We start from the raw sequence: 17,180 nt of genomic DNA on the forward strand, positions 1-17,180 counted from the left end.
CGAACCCGTGTCCCCTGCATCGGCAGGCGGACTCTCAACCACTGCGCCACCAGGGAAGCCCGAGCCTCTTCTTGATGGGAATGATAATAGTAACCACCTCATAGGGTTATTGGGGTGCTTCAGGGTCGGGTGTTGACAGGCACTCGATAGGCATTAGCTATTTTCATCATCTCTAAAAGTCCTGTATCTGGAAAGCTGGGTGGGAGAACGGGATCCACCTGAGAGGCCAGGCCCTGCCGATGGTACACACCCCCCCGCTGTAGTGGGGAAGGGAGCGCCGACAGCCTGGGGCCTGGCAGGCCTGGAGCCCTTCCTCTCACCCAGGCCCCTCTGCCCTCGCCACCTGCACTAGTTCCCTAGGGCTGGTGTAGCAAATGACCACGACCTTTTATTTTATTTTTTTGGCCGCTTGTGGGATCTTAGTTCCCTGACCAGGGATTGAACCTGGGTCCACAGCAGTGAAAGCTCCGAGTCTTAACCACTGGACCGCCAGGGAATTCCCAACCATGGTCTTTTAAAACAACACACAGTGGGGACTTCCCTGGCAGTCTAGTGGTTGAGACTTCCCCTTCCAATGCGGGGGGTGTGGGTTCGATCCCTGGTTGGGGAGCTGGGATCCCACACGCCTCGCGGCTGGGAAGCCAAAACATAAAACAGAGGCAATGTTGTAGTAAATTCAATAAAGACTTTTAAAATGGTCCACATCAAAAAAATAAATAAATCTTTAAAAAAATAAGTAAAACAACACACAGGGAATTCCCTGGTGGTCCAGTGATTAGGACTCCATGCTTTCACTGCCGAGGGCTGGGGTTCTATCCCTGGTCGGGGAAGTAAGATCCCACAAGCCGTGTGCTGTGGCCGGAAAAGTAAATAAATAAATAAAAATAAAACAACCCACACTCAGGATCTCACAGTTCTGGACGTCATAGTCTGAAATGAGTCTCCCTGGGCTGAGGTCAAGGTGTCGGCAGGGCTGCATTCCTTCTGGAGGCTGCGGGGAGAATCCATTTCCTTTGCTCGTGGCCCCTTCCTCCATCTTCAAAGCCAGCCATGTAACCTAGCATTCATAGGCTCCGGGGTTAGGACGCAGACATCTTGGGGGGCCTTTTTCTGTCCACCACACCCCCTCCTCTGCCATGGGCCCCCTGCTTTGTGCTGCAGGCAGCGATGCTTGCCTCTTCTGTGCCCGGCTCTGACAAGGGCCCCCTGCGCTGTGGCCCGGTTGTCAGGTGAGCAGGAGTGGCTGCCAGTCTGTGCGAAGGCTCAGCCGACTCAGGGACCCCCTCCCAGGGCCGTGGGGGAGCTTCTGCTCCAGGCTGGCCTCTCTGTGGCTAGCTCCGCCCAGGCCTCCTCCCCAGGACCACCGCCCAGCTCCCCTAGTTCTGCAGGTGTTCCATGGGCATAAATTCAGAATGTGTCTCTCCCACCCCACAGGTGCACACCATTTCAGTCACCAGCAGGCGCTCCTCCACAGAAGGGCCTCTGTGCTCTCCCGTGCCCACCAGGCTGGCAGAAGGGGGGCACTGCCCACCCAGACCACCTCACTGTGCTTGTCGTTCCCCTGCCCCACCCCCTTCTCCTCGGCTCAGTTCAGCCTTCACTGCTCGTGGCGTGCCGGCCACGGCCATTGCTCCAGGTGCAGCTGGAGAGAGACCGGCCAACCCCTGGAGACCCCGCCTTGTGTCCTGGAGGGGGACGTACACACGTGAAGATGGAGAGGCCTCTTGGTTCTCTGAGGGCCGGGAGCCCATGATCCCAATTCCATGCACCCGTGAGTTGGCCAAAGGGGACAGGGGAGGGAGCCCCGCTGGGAACCAGATCCTGGTGGGCAAACTGGCTCTTCGTGGCCGGCAGGGCGGGTCCCGCAAGGTCCCCTGGGAGTCAGCTTCCTGGTCTGTGACGCGCTCTGCCCCCCTCCCTTCCATGCAGGTGGGGCGTTTTCCCACTGCCTCCCCCTGGGCACCCCAAGGTCGGGCCCTGGTTTGCCCATCCCCACGAGGCGGCACCGGCCCAAATCCAGGCTCTGTCGCAGTGGGTGCTCAGCAATGTGGACAGAACAGTGAGGGCAGCAGCATCGGCCCCGGGCCTCCCTCCCCCACCCTCTGCACACAGACACAGGCCTGCCCAGGGCTGAGTCACCTGGACTGAATGAAGTTCAAGCTTCAGGGCCCTTTCTTTGGCAGGAGTCTCTTCCGAGTCCCTGGGAGGGCCTAGCAGTGTGTTCTATGGTTTTGTAAAATTTTTGAAAAAGTAGGATTTAAATATATATATATATTTTTTGTCCGCGCCGCGTGGCTTGTGGGATCTTAGTTCCCTGACCAGGGATTGAACCCGGGCGCCTGGCAGTGAAAACGCTGAGTCCTAACTACTGGACTGCCAGGGAATTCCCTAAATAATTATTTTTTTTTAAGGGGGCCCCTAAAATTATTTAAGCTTCAGGCCATACAGGTCCTGGATTGGTCCCTGCCCAGCAGACACACTGGCTCCACTTGTTTCTAGAACACGCCCTGCAATCTCCCTGCTCTGGGCCTTTGCTCTCCAACTGCCTCCCCATCTTGGCTTCTCAGCACACCCAGCCCATTCCCTTCACCCTGGCCTGTGAGACGGGACGGCTGTCCTCCCCTGGGAACAGACTGGTCACTCAGTCAGTCACCCTATTTATTGTTGTCTCCTCCCTCCCTGCTGTGCAGCCTTCGGCGAGTTACATCACGTTTCTGGGCCTCCATTCCCTCATCTCTACACCGGGGTGGCACTACCTACTTCTTCAGGCTAGTGGCGGAGGTGTGATGCCTGTCTAATGGTTTCTTCTCCCACCCCCCAAGGGCAGAGTGCGGTGCTCTCACACATCTGCAAATGAGAGGCAGGCACCTGGTTTCCAGAGGCGGGGGAAGTGGTCCGCAGGGTCAGCAGCCCCTCCCACCGTGTGGGGCCACAGGTCAGCTCTCTGACCTCAGTTTCTTCATCTGTGAAATGGAGACAATCACCCGCTTTCCAAGGTTGTGGGCGACATTGGGTGACAGACGTGAAAGCATCTGCGGCCTGCGTGGCTGCCTGTGTGTGTGATCATGTCAAGTTCATTCAGTCACTGATCTCTTAAGACCCACCTCGCACCAGGGCTCATTTTCATGCACCCTTCGTTCCCTCCTGCATGAGTTTCCTGGAGCTTCCATGACAAAGCACCTCAAACTGGGGGCTGAAAACAAGACATTTATTGTCTCAGGTTCTGGAGGCTACAAGTGCAGAACAAAGGTGTTGGTTGGCAGGGCCACGCTCCCTCTGAAAGCTGTAGGGGAATCCTTCCTCGTTCCTTCCGAGCTCCTGGCGCTTTGCTGGCAATCCCTGGCCTTCCTTGGCTTGCAGCCGCATAAATCCAATCTCTGCCTTCATCATCACATGGCTCCTCCCTGTGTGTCCGTCTTCACGCGGGGTGTATCTGCCTTTTGGGGGTTGGGGGTATCGTATTAGTTTGCTGGGCTGCTGTAATAAAGCACCACAGACCGCGTGAACAGAAATCTATTTTCTGTCTTTGGGGCTAGAAGTCTGAGATCAAGGTGTCGGCAGGGTTGATTCCTTCTGAGGCCTCTCTCCTTGGCTTGCAGATGGCCGTCCTCTCCCTGTGTCATCACATGGTCTTCCCTCTGTGTGTGTCTGTGTGGTAATCTCCTCTTCTTATAAGGATGCCAGTCATGTTGGATCAGGGGCCCACTTTACTCCACTTTGTCTTAACTAATTACATCTGCAAGGACCCTATTTCCAACTCAGGTCATAGTCTGAGGGTTAGGACTTCAACTTTTTTTTTTTTTTTTTTTGGTGGGGAGGATACAATTCAATCCGAAATACCACCCTAATGGTTTATTGTCTCGGTCTTCTTTGGGGTTTTTGAGAAGCAGTAGTGGCCTACCCCAGCCAGTCTGGCACATACAGCCTGGCTCAGCCAGCACCTGGCTCCAGTGGCCCCCCAGACCAGAAGAGGCCCAGCCGAGGCCGCCCATGGAGGCCAGGTCAGTGGGACAGGGTCTTCCCGGCCCCCAGACACCCCCTAACTTTGCAGGTAGCAGAGATCACTAGGACAATCAACACAGGGAATCCCGTTGTCCCTTCTGAGGCTGGGGCATTTCTGGGTCATCCTCCACCACTTACAGCCTCTGGGACACTCCTGTAGGCCTTCCCATTTCTGGCCTCTCTGGGCTAGCTGGGTACAGGCAGCCCTGGCCACACTGCAGCTCACCAGGAGGCCAGCTCAGATCCACCCACAGGAGGAGGGCTTCCTGCTTTGAGCTGCAGTGGCCCAGCAGCGTGCTGACACATGGAGAGATCCACAGGAGGCCAGAGGCCCCACTGGATTCAGAAAGGCTACAGCTGGGCAACAAAGGAAGCTTACATGCTCAATCTGAAAAGATAAAGGCTCAAGAGACAAGATCATATAAAGCTGGGAAGGAGTGGGCTGGCGTGACCGTGCCAGGGAAGCCTGACACGTGTTAGTGGGTGACAAGGATTCTACATGCCCCTGCGCAGGGAGTTGCAGAATTAATGACCAAGTTGCCCAAGAGGATGTCAGCTCAGAGTTCAGTCAGCTTTTCAGGGGACACTGAGGGTGGGAACACAAAGGGCCAGGAAATCAAGCCACTTTGCACATACATGATAGCCCTGATAGATGAGCCGGCCACACCCAACACAGGACAAGGGGGAACAGACAACAGATGGGGTGGCAGTCAGTGATCCGGGAAGGCTTCCTGGAGGAGGGGGCCTGAAAGGTTAGGATAGAGACAAGTGGAGCAGAGTGAGAGGGTAAGGGGGCAGGGCAGTGGAGCCAAGCAAAGCCTGGCTGTGACCTTGATGCTGATGGACACTGAAAGCTCTGAGCCAAGGAAGGACAGATTCTCACTGCTCCTCCTTCTTCCAGCCCAGAAGGATGCCTTAGAGCCACCTGGCCCTTTCTCCCTGCCCGAATCAGCCCATTTCAGAGAAGGCAGGCAGGCTACCCAACATCACCCAGAACTGGGGTGTTGGGGACGGGCCTGTGTCAGAACTTCAGTTTTAGGCAGTAAGTCTGGTGCCCCATGGGCCCCTGCTTTTCTGGCCCCCACCAGTTGACAATTCCTGGCGGAGGGTTGTGGGGTGGTGTTTGGAGGGGAGTTGGCCACGGTCACTGTCTGTAGGGTGCTGGTCCGGCTGTGGCCTGCAGGGGGCAGTTGAGCCCGCCCTTTCCTCCTCCAGCTCAGCTGCAGAGGTGGAGCCGGCACTTCCTGTCCGGATCTACACAGCCCGGAACCCACGGCAGAATCTGGGGTCCTTGGGTCTGGCGATGCATGCCCAGCCCCTCTCAGAGTGGGACCCCTGACTCCTGACCGCTGCCACCTTCCTCTCGTCCATGATCGGGGGTCCTGGACCTCCAAGAGCACCAGAAAGAGGGTCTTCCCCCTGTGGTCCCCAGTTGGTGAGGGGACCCACGTTTTCCAAAGATCAGGATGCATGTCCCAAAAACAAATTCTGCCTTGGAATTTTTTTTTGGTTTTTTGTGAAATGAAAATCGAGTCAAAATATTTAAAACAAGGGCTATATGGGGGAATCCGGGAAGTGGGGTGGACACACCCTGGGGCTAGTCCTCTCCCTCCAGCTCCACCACTTGCCCACAGGAGCTGACTGTCCCAAGCCCCTGCCCGCCAGGCGCCCCCCTTCCCAGCAGTCCCGCCCCTCTCTCAGCACCTCCTCCCCTCCCCCACCATACTGAGTTCTTCAGCTGTTTTATTTTATTTTATTTTAAATTATTTATTTATTTATTTTTGGCTGCATTGGGTCTTCATTGCTGCACGCGCGCGGGCTTTCTCTAGTTGCGCGAGTGGGGGCGGGGGCTACTCTTCGTTGCGGTGCGTGGGCTTCTCATTGCGGTGGCCTCTCTTGTGGAGCACGGGCTCTAGGCACGCGGGCTTCAGTAGTTGTGGCTCGCAGGCTCTAGAGCACAGGCTCAGTAGTCGTGGCACACAGGCTTAGTTGCTCCGTGACATGTGGGATCTTCCCGGATCAGGACTCGAACCCGTGTCCCCTGCATTGGCAGGCGGATTCTCAACCACTGTGCCGCCAGGGAAGTCCTCTTCAGCTATTTTAAACTACTAGTCAAAGGTATAATTTGCAAGTGGGAGAATAATAATAGTCCCAGCTCTTCCCAGGACTTTTGTGTCCGCCGCCCATCTGACCTTTGCATTTGGGGGGTGGGCCATGACTGCTGACTCTCTGGGTCAGTAAGAGCACAGGCTTCCCTCCGAGCATTAAGGTCAGCAGCCTCCAGGGGCAGATGGACCACTCGGAGGGGTTCGCTCTGCCCACAGAAGCCACGGCACCACACACACGTCTCTCGCGGATGCCACTCAGGCAGGCCAAGGGGAGTCAGAACAGAAAAGTCTCCTTCGGAGGTTTGAGGACAGTCTGAACAAGCAGTGCTCCAGTGGGGTCACGTGGGGGAGAAACAGGCTCGGGCACGAAGACGTTTCCATCCACGGGGATGGAGCTGAAGCGGGCCCCGGCAGTGGGGGTGGCAGGCGGGCCCAGGAGACGGAGAGTGTTTCCTGGGGGGCTGTGCAGCCCTAGGCGTGGGAGGTGGCGCGTGTCAGCGCCACCGGGCTCCTGAGCCAGAGGAGCTGTTGCCAGGATTCCTGATGGGTAGGGCTTGGGGCGAGGCTGGCAAGATGGACACAGGAAAAGGGTGGGGCCTACAAAAGCTGGGACTTGCTTAGTCTGCAACAGGGAGGCTGGCCGAGGAGGTCTGGGGGCCACTGGTGGGGCAACGCTTGTGGGACCAGCTCCCTCATTCCACAGGCCTTCGCGGGGCTGGGGGCTGGGGGCTGGGGGCTGGGGAGCGAGGACACAAGCGCTCGGCGTCGGGTGGGGGAGGGGGACAAGTGGGTCCGGTGCACACTTAGGGGCAGGGGCTTCAGGACACAGGGAGGCGACCATGAGACAGTGAAGGTGCTGGCAGGAGAAGGGCAGTGTGAGCTCCAGGCAGCAGGCCAGCTGGGGCAAGGCTCAGGGACAAGGGGGGTGGGGTAGGAGCGCTGAGGCACCAAGGGCCTGATGCCCTCGTACGGGGCAGGGCGTCCCAAAGATCAGACGCAGGAGACTGACACCATCAAAGTGATTTCCTGGAGGCGAGGCCCGAGGCCCGAGGCCTGGCTGTAAGCACAGGGGGGCTCGCGGTTGGAGCTGCAGCAGTGGCTAGGTAAGGGCTTCAGGAACCCAGAGCCCACAGGCCCTGCGACCCCCAGAGGAGGCACGGGTCACACGTATGAGAAGCCCTCTCCTAACTTAGGATACCCTCGCTGCTTCTCCCCTCTCCTTTTGACACACATGGGCCCCAAAAATGAGAGCATGAAATGCAGGTGGGCTGGCCCACTTCCTCCTCTGCTTTATAAACCGGGGCCGGGGGAGTATCCACCCCCACGCCCTCTCCGTCAAATGCCTCCCGCCAGCGTTGGCAGAGAGACGCTCCCCTGGTTCTTCAGCTGCGCCAGACCCTTCGTGTGAGCTGCTGGGCCCAGGCCACAGGGAGCAGCGCCTCCCCTTTCTCCTCCTCTCCAGACCTGGGAGTCCAGGGCTGGACAGGCCCCCAGATCTGGGCCTGTCATGGAGCTTGTGGGCCTGCGGCTGACCTGAGAACTCATTTCCTTCCTTCAATTAGTCCAGAAACATCACAAATATTTACTGAGAGCCTCACAGTGGACAGTGACCTTTACTGTAATATTGATGACTGTTTGGTCAACACATCGATGGAGGTCTGCTCCATGACTGCTGGACACAGAGATCCGGGGGAGGACAAAACAGACAGAAACCCCTCACCTGAGGGGGCTCAATGAGAAGGTGACCTCTGAGCAGAGGCCGAAGGAGCTGAGGGAGGGCTGGGCCAGGAGGCCACTGGGTGAAGCGCTTTCAGGCAGTACAGTATTCATCAGAATTATGAAGTGAGAACAAGGAGAGCACGCTGGGGGAGGTTAAGGGCCTGCCAGGGTCATGCTGCAAGGTGGGGTGGGGGGACCGGTCCAGAGCCCAGGCTGAGGCCCTGCTTCCTGCCAAGGCAGGAGGGGCCAGTGGGCGCTGGGCGGGGAGTTCCTGTTTGTTGTTCCTGCTGGGCTGCTGTGAGGTGAGCCAGGGTAGGAAGGGCTCTCAGCCAGCACACGGTGACTATGCAGTTCCTCACCCAGGCTCACCCAGGCCCTGAAACCAGGGGCCTCAGGGCTCAGAAGGAAAAGGCCCCAGACAAGAGACTCCTGTGGGTGGAGAGCCCAAGGTGATCCAGGAGGCCACGGTTGTGGAACTGGACCTGTGGGGATGGCGGCAGGGCTCTGGCACGTTCTCTAGTGGCAGCAGCAATACTGTCATCCTTGTACCCATCTTGAACCTCAAGTATCACCTCTTTCTCACTCTTCCTTTTTTTTTTTTTTTTTTTTTTTTTTGGTTGTGCTGTGCAGCTTATGGGATCTTGGTTTCCTGACCATGGATTGAACCCGTCCCCCGTTCTGTGGAAGTACAGAGTCCTAACCACTGGACCGCCAGGGAAGTCCCTCACCCCTCTTCTCCTGTCTCCTGGGTCCTTTCTCGGGCTGATGTGTGTTCGGAAACAACAGAGCTGAGCTAGCTTCAGAACAAGAATGGGAGGTGACCATGGCTGTGAGAAAAGGCTTGGAGCCTGGGTCCTGACCCTGAAATCTGGATGTTGCCCAAGAGGTCCTTCCTCTCCTCCTCCCCACTCCAACCCTGAGCCCTTTAGTGGGCTGCCCAGGAAGGAGCAGGCTTCCGCCACCCACCAGGGTGGGGTAGACCTATCACCACCCAGCCCCACCCAGGGAACCAAGGTCCTCTTGTTTACTGCTGTTTACTGGAACAGCTTGTCTTGATCTAGAAAAATCTGCTGACGCACTGGCTGCCCTGCCCTTCCCCTCTGTCAGGGTGGAAGTATTTTTAGCCCCATTTGCAGAGAAAGAGGCAGAACCCAAGCCCCACATTTATCCACCTTACTGTGAGTACTGCCTTGGCCCCTTTAGGTGGGACAGAGAGGTCCTTGTGTGGTTTTCTACCCTCATCTAACGCATTCGAACTCCGAGGCCAAGAGAAACTGAAACCAGGACCCACTGAAACTGTGCCATTTTGTCCTTGAAAATGGAGTCTGGCCCCTCCAGACACAAGGGCACAAAGCAGGGCCTCAGTTCCTTTTGTGTTGGGACTCCTAAGCTTTGTAGAATCCTAATGCTTTGGGTGTTGCTAATTCCACTTACTCCTGCTCTAAATCTAAGATAGTTTGTTTCTGGAATTTGGGAATAATATGTGTGAATGAGAAAGGTTATTAGACCAGGTAGAGAACAGCAAGCTAAGACATCAAGTTGGGCCTGGGAAGCTGACACACAGCAATGACCATCTCCTCTCAGGCGTCGCAGTGTAGATAAATAAAGGGCTGAGCCCACAGTCTGGCACAGCGACACAGCAGAGAAGGCACTTGCTTGATATTACACACACCTCCCGGCCTTTCTAGAACACTCTGACAGGCAATTCCCTCTTTCCACACTGTTCTTTCAGGCCAAGTCTTCCCAACCCACCCCTAGCAATGTCGCCAGTACAAGACGGATGAGGCAGATCTTGGGGAAAAGTGAGCTGCCAGAATCTTTCCCTGTCAGGAGAGGGCAGCTGAGCAGCCCTGTGAATAATCCTGGGCTTGCCACGTACTCGACGTTCTGTGACGAGGGTCACAGGAGAGTCACCAGTTTCCCAAGGACTCAGGGAGGGTGCCCCAGCTGGGCCCGGCCCCGCCTGCAGATGCCATCTCGTAGAGGCAGGGGAAAAAACCTGCCCCAGTTTCCCCCTTGCTGCCAAGGGAGCCTGTTGTCACAGGCGGGTTGGTTTGGGCTGTGGGTGTTTATCCCGGGAGGAGACAGGCCCTTCTCAGTTGTTCCAGCACCACTGTCCTTCCAGCCGTGCGCAGGGGGCCAGGGCTGAGAGGAGGCCCCCGCGGGCGGGGCGGGCCTGGGGCTGTGGCTCCTCCTCCCTCTGGTCCCACACTGGCAAGGGAGACGCCAGGTCGCCTTGGTGGAGGGAACAAGAACTCACCGGTTTGCTTTTGCCTCCGCTTTGAGAGACCCAGGTTGGAGGCCTGCTCCTTATGGGCAGCCAGCGAACAGTGCCCCCAGCAGCCACCAGACGGGCTCCCTGAGGACCATCACGGGCTATAAACTGACCTGGGTAAACTAGTTTTCCCCCCAAATCTCCTTTTTCCCCACCTCCCAATCCAAAAGGAAAGCGGGTTGAATATCTATACTCTTTTGGTGTTGTTGCCACGCGATTACACGTATTGTTTTCTGCACAAACAAGATCTTGCTTTTCACTACCTTGCATCTGCCTTTTCCCATTTACTACATAATGAATAATCATCAAATATTCTTTTTTTTTTTTTTCCTGCGGTACGCGGGCCTCTTACTGCTGTGGCCTCTCCCGTTGTGGAGCACAGGCTCCAGACGTGCAGGCTCAGCGGCCATGGCTCACGGGCCCAGCCGCTCCGCGGCACGTGGGATCTTCCCGGAGCGGGGCACAAAACCGTATCCCCTGCATCGGCAGGCGGACTCTCAACCACGGCGCCACCAGGGAAGCCCCTCATCAAGTATTCTTACCCAGCAGGGATAACTTTTCTGAGGAAATACTTCAAGCCTCCAAGCCCCTGGTAACAGAGAATAACAAAGCCACAACACACGCCCCTCAAGCTACCAAGCAGCAACGCGGTGGCTTAACTTTTTAAAATTTATTTTTGGATGCGCTGGGTCTCGGTTGCTGCACACGGGCTTTCTCTAGTTGCGGCGAGCGGGGGCTACTCTGCTGCGGTGCGCAGGCTTCTCATTAAGGTGGCTTCTCTTGTTGCAGAACATAGGCCCTAGGTGCGCGGGCTTCAGTAGTTGTGGCACGTGGGCTCAGCAGTTGTGGCGCACGGGCTCTAGAGAGCAGGCTCAGTAGTTGTGGCACACGGGCTTAGTTGCTCCGCGGCATGTGGGATCTTCCAGGACCAGGGATCAAACCCGTGTCCCCTGCATTGGCAGCCGGATTCTTAACCACTGCGCCACCAGGGAAGCCTGGGGCTTAACTTTTAAATGAACTTTTAAAATTAAAAATCACAGCACGGTTTCTTAACCAGAGACACTAAGCTCAGCTACGGGTGCGGCTACCCGTAGGAGTGTGCCTGGATCCAGCTTCGCGGAGCTCAGGCCGCCCCACCCCCACTCCCCACCGCAACCGGCGCGCCCGCCTCAGCACTGACATCACAGGCGCTCACGAGGCCCAGCCGACGCCCGAGGAGTCACGCGCCTCCGCCCCACCCCCACCCCGCCGCGGCGAGTGATGCGCCCTCTGCAGAAATCCCTCCGCCGCCACCTGGAATTTTCCAGACGCTCTGCCGGCCCTTCTTCCGGGCTTCTTCTGGGCGGGGTGACCTGAGGCGATCCCAGAAGTTCCTTTCGACTCGAGAGAGCAGCCCCAGCCCGCCTCCGCTATCTAGCCCCCCCTCTCCAGGACCCGGATGCCTCCCCACCCCTGGCACCATCACCGGCCGAAAAGAGGACTTACTCCCCTCTCCCTGTTGGAATCCGCCTCCCCAAGTGACCTTGAGATCTGTCGTCGATCTCAGGAAGCACTTGCTAAGGAGAGTGGGGGATCATTGGGGAATCTGAGAAAGTGGACACCCCGGAAGGGCGGGAGCCGCCCCGAATCGTCTCCTTGGCCAGGGTAGGGGAGGAACTTTTTTCCGGTGGCAGTGGAGGAGTCGTCCCGTTGAGCAATGCCCCGGGTAACGCGGCAGAGGCCTATAAAAGCAAAAGTTGTGGCCTGTCCAGCAGGAGTTAGCGCCAGGGAGGGCCAGGGGCCTGGGCTTAGTTTTGGGGGAGGAGGTGGCCAGTTTAGGGTCTCAGGGGACAGGTGGGGGAGATGGCAGAGTTAGATGGGGCTGGGTGCGTGGGGGGTGCCAGGAGAAGGAAGGTTGAAGGGGAGACTAGATGTTGGGGGAACTGTGCTGGGAAGACCTGCGTCGGAAGTGCCCACAGTAACCCGGGGGGAGGACAACACCCCAGGCCTGGCTGTCGCAGCTGCCTGCTGGAGAAGGGGAGCCTGACCTCTAGGAGGGCGCTGCTCCTATGTAGGCTGAGCGGCGCCCAGTGCCCTGGTTTGTATGGAAGGAGGAAGGCAGAGAGACAGGAGGAGGAGGCTGATGGTCTCGCGGCCCTTGCTGGAGGCACACTTGGGCAGTCGACGCCCTGAAAATGAGCAGGAAGGAAGGCAGTGGGGTACAGGGACGCAGAAGGGCAGGGAGGGCAGAACTGGAACTTGTCAATACCAGCAGCCCCCTTTTTTTTCCAGACAGAGGGTTGTGAACCCGCCTGGGGATGAGGCCTGGTGTTGTGGAAACTGAACTTAGCTTCGCGGGGCTGACAGTTCTGGCCCAGGGCGGTATGTAATTCTGGCTCGGCCTGGGACAGGGTCCAGCCAGGCCCAGCTGGGTGGAACCCAGGTCTGGGTGTGAGGGTGGTCTAGGGAGTGATGGAGGTCAGTTGCCATCTTGAGCGGTTACTGGTATGGCGCCTCGTGTATCTGACAGGCGGGAGCTGTAGGCAGACAAAATTGACGCCCCCTTTATTTTCCAGGTGGCAGTGCACCCCTTTGGACTTTTCCTCTAGGTTCCGTGCTTACCTCTTCTGTGACCTCACTCTGCCCCTCCTCCTCCCTCTAACTCTCTCGACGTTACCCCTTCACTTAAAACGTTGCTTCTGGTAATCTGGTGAGCCGGGAAAGTTGCTGGAGTCCCTGCCGGAGTCGGTATTGTCGGTAATCCCGAAGGAGGAGAGGCGTCCCCAGCGGAGAGTCTGGGTGGGCGGGCGGGTTGGTCTTGCTTGCCGGTGGAGAGGGTGGGGATTGAAGGTGCACCCTTGAGTGGGCCCACAGCGATGGTACCAGCTGAAAGCTACAAAAATGCTTCATAGACCGTGGTTTGTTACTATAGTGTTCATCATGGCAAGCTGATGGCACCAGGAGAAATGGAGCCCCTGGCCAGTGTGAGTCGTAGCAGTGCAGGAGGGGAGACCCTGGAGGAGGAGAGAGCCCGCCTAAATTGATGTCTACAGTTGAATTTCCAGAGGCTTAGGAGGAGGAGTTCTCCAATGTCCTGTTTCCAGGCCTTGCTCAGGAAGCCCTGTATTCATTCAGGAGACCATCCTTTAAGGTTTTCAGATGAGCTTATGAGGGGGCAATCTTTAAAAGTGCAAAGCAGATGCATCCGGGGCCTTCAGCAGATGTGTTGCTCTGAGTGTGTAATCCGGGAGCAGCGATCTCTGGGCACGTGAATGTCAGCAGGCACCTCTCCCGTTCTGGGGTGGAGGTTTTCAGATGCTGCATCTTCTAAATTCAGCCTCCTGTTGTACTAGTTCTGTGCTACGAACCTTGCTTCCAGAGGACTCTTAAGCTGTAGAACGTTTTAACGCGATGCCACAACACAGAATGCTGCCTTGTAGATGGAGCTTGCAGATGGATCCCAGGGACCCTCTCATCTACCTGCCTGCCTTCCTGTGCATTGGTCGGAGGAATTCTTAGTGTGATGATACAATCTGTGTGTTGGGAAAGTGTTCAAGATTGAAATGCTTTAGGCAAATACTTAAATGAGCCAACTGGCAAGTTGAGGGGGGTCATTGTACTGTGCTGGAGGTACGAGTTGGTCATGCCCAAATTGTGATAGAAATGGCAGGTCTAGTTTGGGCATTCCTACTAAGAAGGGAGTGGTTAGGGTACCGATAGTGATCTTTGATTCATCTTGCTCTATGTGTTTTTTAACTTCAATTGTACTTGATCAGATTTCAGAGTAATCTTAGTGTTCAAATGGGAGGACCCTGAGGTGAGGTGTGGTGGGGAGGGAAAAGCCTGCCGCAGGTGCTGGGAGGGGTGGGCGCGAAGAAAGGGAGAAGGGGAGAGGGTTGTGGTTAGGTGTGGGTTGTAGAGGATGGGAGTGGTAGGGAATGTGGGTTGAAGGGAATTCTCTGGAGAAAAGATCAGTGGGCAGAGCTCATGGGCGAAGAAAATACTAGTTAATAGTGAATTGTTAATGCTAGTTAAATTATCGCTTGGAAGCACAAAAAAAAGTTGCTCGGAAATTTTCTCAAATGCTTAGAACTCTGCTAATTGCAGGGGAAAAAGCAAAATTGTTTTGCTTTGCTGCAAGCTGGGGAAGACTGAAAAGGTAACTGAAGACCTGGTTATCGGTGGCTTGAAAGACTGGTGTCAGCAACTCGCATCAGCAGGTTAACATCCTTCACTGCTTTCAAGCTTCTTACGTGGTTTATCTGGAGATGTGTGGTATTTGGGAGAGGTCTTCGAAAAGACTTTGAATACCCATATTGTGGGCTTTTAAAGTACGCTTGAGATTTTGGAGCGCACTCAAGATGGTGAGATGTACTCTGCTGGGTTTGCAACATTTTGTTTCACCGAGGTTTTGCAGTTGAAAACTTGAGCAAAGTGAAAATGCAATGATTTCTAAAGGAATTTTGGGTTACTTCCTGCCTTCTAAGCACATCTCTTCTTTGTAATGAGTACTAGAAACAGCAAGAGTTTTTACTTTTCGTCGTCACTGTAACAAGGAGAACCTAATGACTTTTTGTGATCACTGTAAAATTACTGTAATATTTGGTAGCAAACAATCCATGTAGGCTTACTAAGGTTACAGTTAGTAATCCACTGTATCTTTAGTTTGAATGTTTGTGGTTTTTTAAGTGATAACCGTACTAGAGGGGAAACTGTCAGCCAAAATCAGTTTGGGAAATAAGCAAAACTGGGGATGGGGAGGTGCTTTATTACTAGATTATGGTCTGTTTGTGAAAATTCAGTGAAAGATCTGAATCCTCTGTGATAAAGTAATACCAGTGGCTTTTTTATCATGTCCCTCTTCCCACTGAATTTCACTTTGAAAAATTTAAATCCCCAATATTTATACACTTGGGATCTTTATAGGTTCTCTTTTTAATGTTTAAAAATACGTTGACATGATAGTTCAGCTCTTAACCCGGGATTTGGGCGTGATACAGTAACTGTCATTGCAATTTAAAGAATACTAGTCATGCATGTGTGGGGGAGTGTGTTCCGGTAAGCTGTTGTGAAACTGAAACTGTAAAAGTAGGAGGAAAAAGTACTTTTATGTTGCTCTGTATGGGAAGAACCAGTCTTGTTACACCGTGTATGTGACTGCTAATCATTTTTCTTCCCCTTTACAGCGTGAATAAAGGTTTGAGTTCTAAACTCATTAGAATTGTTTGTATTGCTATTTTTTATTTTTTCAACCCGGATCTTGTCTGTGTATCAAGTTGCCTTCATGATGAAATTGAATGTACCTTCATATTGTAGATTTAGGCCTAGATTCACTAAAGTAGCTCCAGGTTGAGGGCGTTGAGTGGAGTGTGGTAACCTGAAACAACTGGTACATCCTGAATGGCCTGCAGTCTGGTAGGTGGGGAGGGGCTCTGCTCACTGGGAGTGTGCGATGGTTGCGCAAAATGTGATGTCAAACCACCAAGCCAATGAAGGTCAGTGTCAAGGTGGGGGAGTACTTCGTAACATCCTGGAATTTTACCTGGTTATATTTCCAAATGGTATTGTTAAAAAGGGGACTGCTTTATTCCTGTTTGCTTGGAGGAAACAAGCTAAATAGAACGGACATGTAATAGGTATTTGACGTATTTGTGGTCTTTGGGAGGCTGGAATGTATCTGGGATTTGGGTTTAACGCACATAATTCTGATTTTACTAAATAATTTGACGTTGGCTTAAATTTTTTCCTTTTAGTGAGTGATAAAAGAATTTGGGCTAAGTTGTGTCTAAGTGCTGTGCTAAGCAGGCCAGGACTACGCCCAGGGTGTGAGTAGAGCGTTTGGAATCCAGAGTATGTGTTGTGATTCTAAGTTGATCCTGTGTCCTGGGTGGGGAAGGCGCAACAGCAGTGCATCCTGGGAGCTCATTCTTGTACCGACCGTTCTGTGTTCTGTGTTCATTCTTTGGGGCCATGAGGTTTTGCTTCCCAGGAGACAAACTTTGGGCTTGGAATAGAAACCACTGCCAGCCTCTGCTGAGGCTGTTGTTTCCAAGGGAGTGGAAAGGGGGATGGGACAGGCTGTGCTGTGACCAAAACAAAGGGCTGGGAGAGCAGCTGTTGTCCTCACCGGTGCCTCCTGTTTGCCTGCCTCCTCTGTCCACGTGAAGCCTCACGTGTTTGCTCCTGAGACACTGGAGATAGGTGCCCACCAGCAAGCTGCCTGTCCGGGGCTCACAGCCCTGCCAAGAGTGGGCACCGCTGTGCAGTGTCGAGGATCCTTCCCTTGCTTGCCACCCCGCTCCTCAGTTTCCCCAGAACAGTCTAGGCTTCCTTTCCTACCTTACCCTTCTTGCTTTTTACCCCGTCCTCCTCCACCTGCCTTGCCCTCTTTTCAGAACTTGTTTCTCCTCTTGTTTTTATATGGTGATTACTAAACTCTTGCTTCCAGACTTGAGAGTAATTGCTACCGACGCCTCTGGGTAGCCTCTGGGTACTGTTTCTTAGCGACTGTGGTGGGCTGGTAAAGAATTTCTCCACAGGGGTATAAACGTTTGTCATTGGAAGGGGTTGTGAAGTGGGGCCTGATACAGCACAGGCGCACAGCAGGCAGCTGAAGGCTATGCCCACGCCCTGCTGGCCTCTGCTCTCTCTGGGGCCCCTGGGCCTGTTCTTCACTGTTTATCATCCTCGGGTAGGGGGGGATAGGTCGCAGGTGTTGCTGACAGTGTTGGTGATCTTTGCTAATCAGCTTGCAGCCTCGTATGTAGATCTGACCTCGGCCTTCCCCGTGAGCTCTCAGAGGTGGTGGATCGGGCGATGAATTTCAGCGAGTGGGCTTGTGGAAGTTAGGCAGGAAATGGTGATGTGATGCAAATTAAAAGTGATGGGATAGAAGAATAGCAAGAGTTGAATTTGGAAGTTCTTTCAAAAAGGAATCGCCTGAGAGGAAGTACTGGTTGAGGCTCCTCTCTGGGCCCAGGTTGGACACACTAACTGCAGAAATGGCCTGTGTTACCAAAGGGGTTGGATGGTAACTGCCCTTCCCCCCCCCCCCCCCCCCCCCCCCCTTGCCTGCCCCTTGGTTTTTCTTTTGGCCG

General features: G+C 54.7%; 1 protein-coding gene across 12 annotated transcripts in view; it reads left to right on the plus strand.

Moving 5' to 3' along the window:
• Positions 1 to 17,180, plus strand: part of FRMD8 (FERM domain containing 8) — a 58,595-nt gene that overhangs the window by 25,307 nt on the left and 16,108 nt on the right. The window contains exons 11-15 of one of the 12 annotated variants that reach the window (XR_008616452.1): positions 8,460 to 9,007; positions 10,482 to 11,809; positions 12,376 to 12,465; positions 12,660 to 12,793; positions 13,016 to 15,298. The gene's annotated coding sequence lies outside the window, so the exon portion shown is untranslated. Of the gene's footprint in view, positions 1 to 8,459; positions 9,008 to 9,561; positions 9,607 to 10,481; positions 11,810 to 11,919; positions 11,938 to 11,963; positions 12,841 to 13,015; positions 15,720 to 17,180 lie in introns of those variants that run through there. The other 11 variants (XR_008616447.1, XR_008616450.1, XR_008616451.1 and 8 more) reach the window with 11 other exon arrangements.

The sequence above is a fragment of the Physeter macrocephalus genome, unplaced genomic scaffold (genome assembly GCF_002837175.3).
Source record: "Physeter macrocephalus isolate SW-GA unplaced genomic scaffold, ASM283717v5 random_1, whole genome shotgun sequence".
Lineage (NCBI taxonomy): Eukaryota > Metazoa > Chordata > Mammalia > Artiodactyla > Physeteridae > Physeter > Physeter macrocephalus.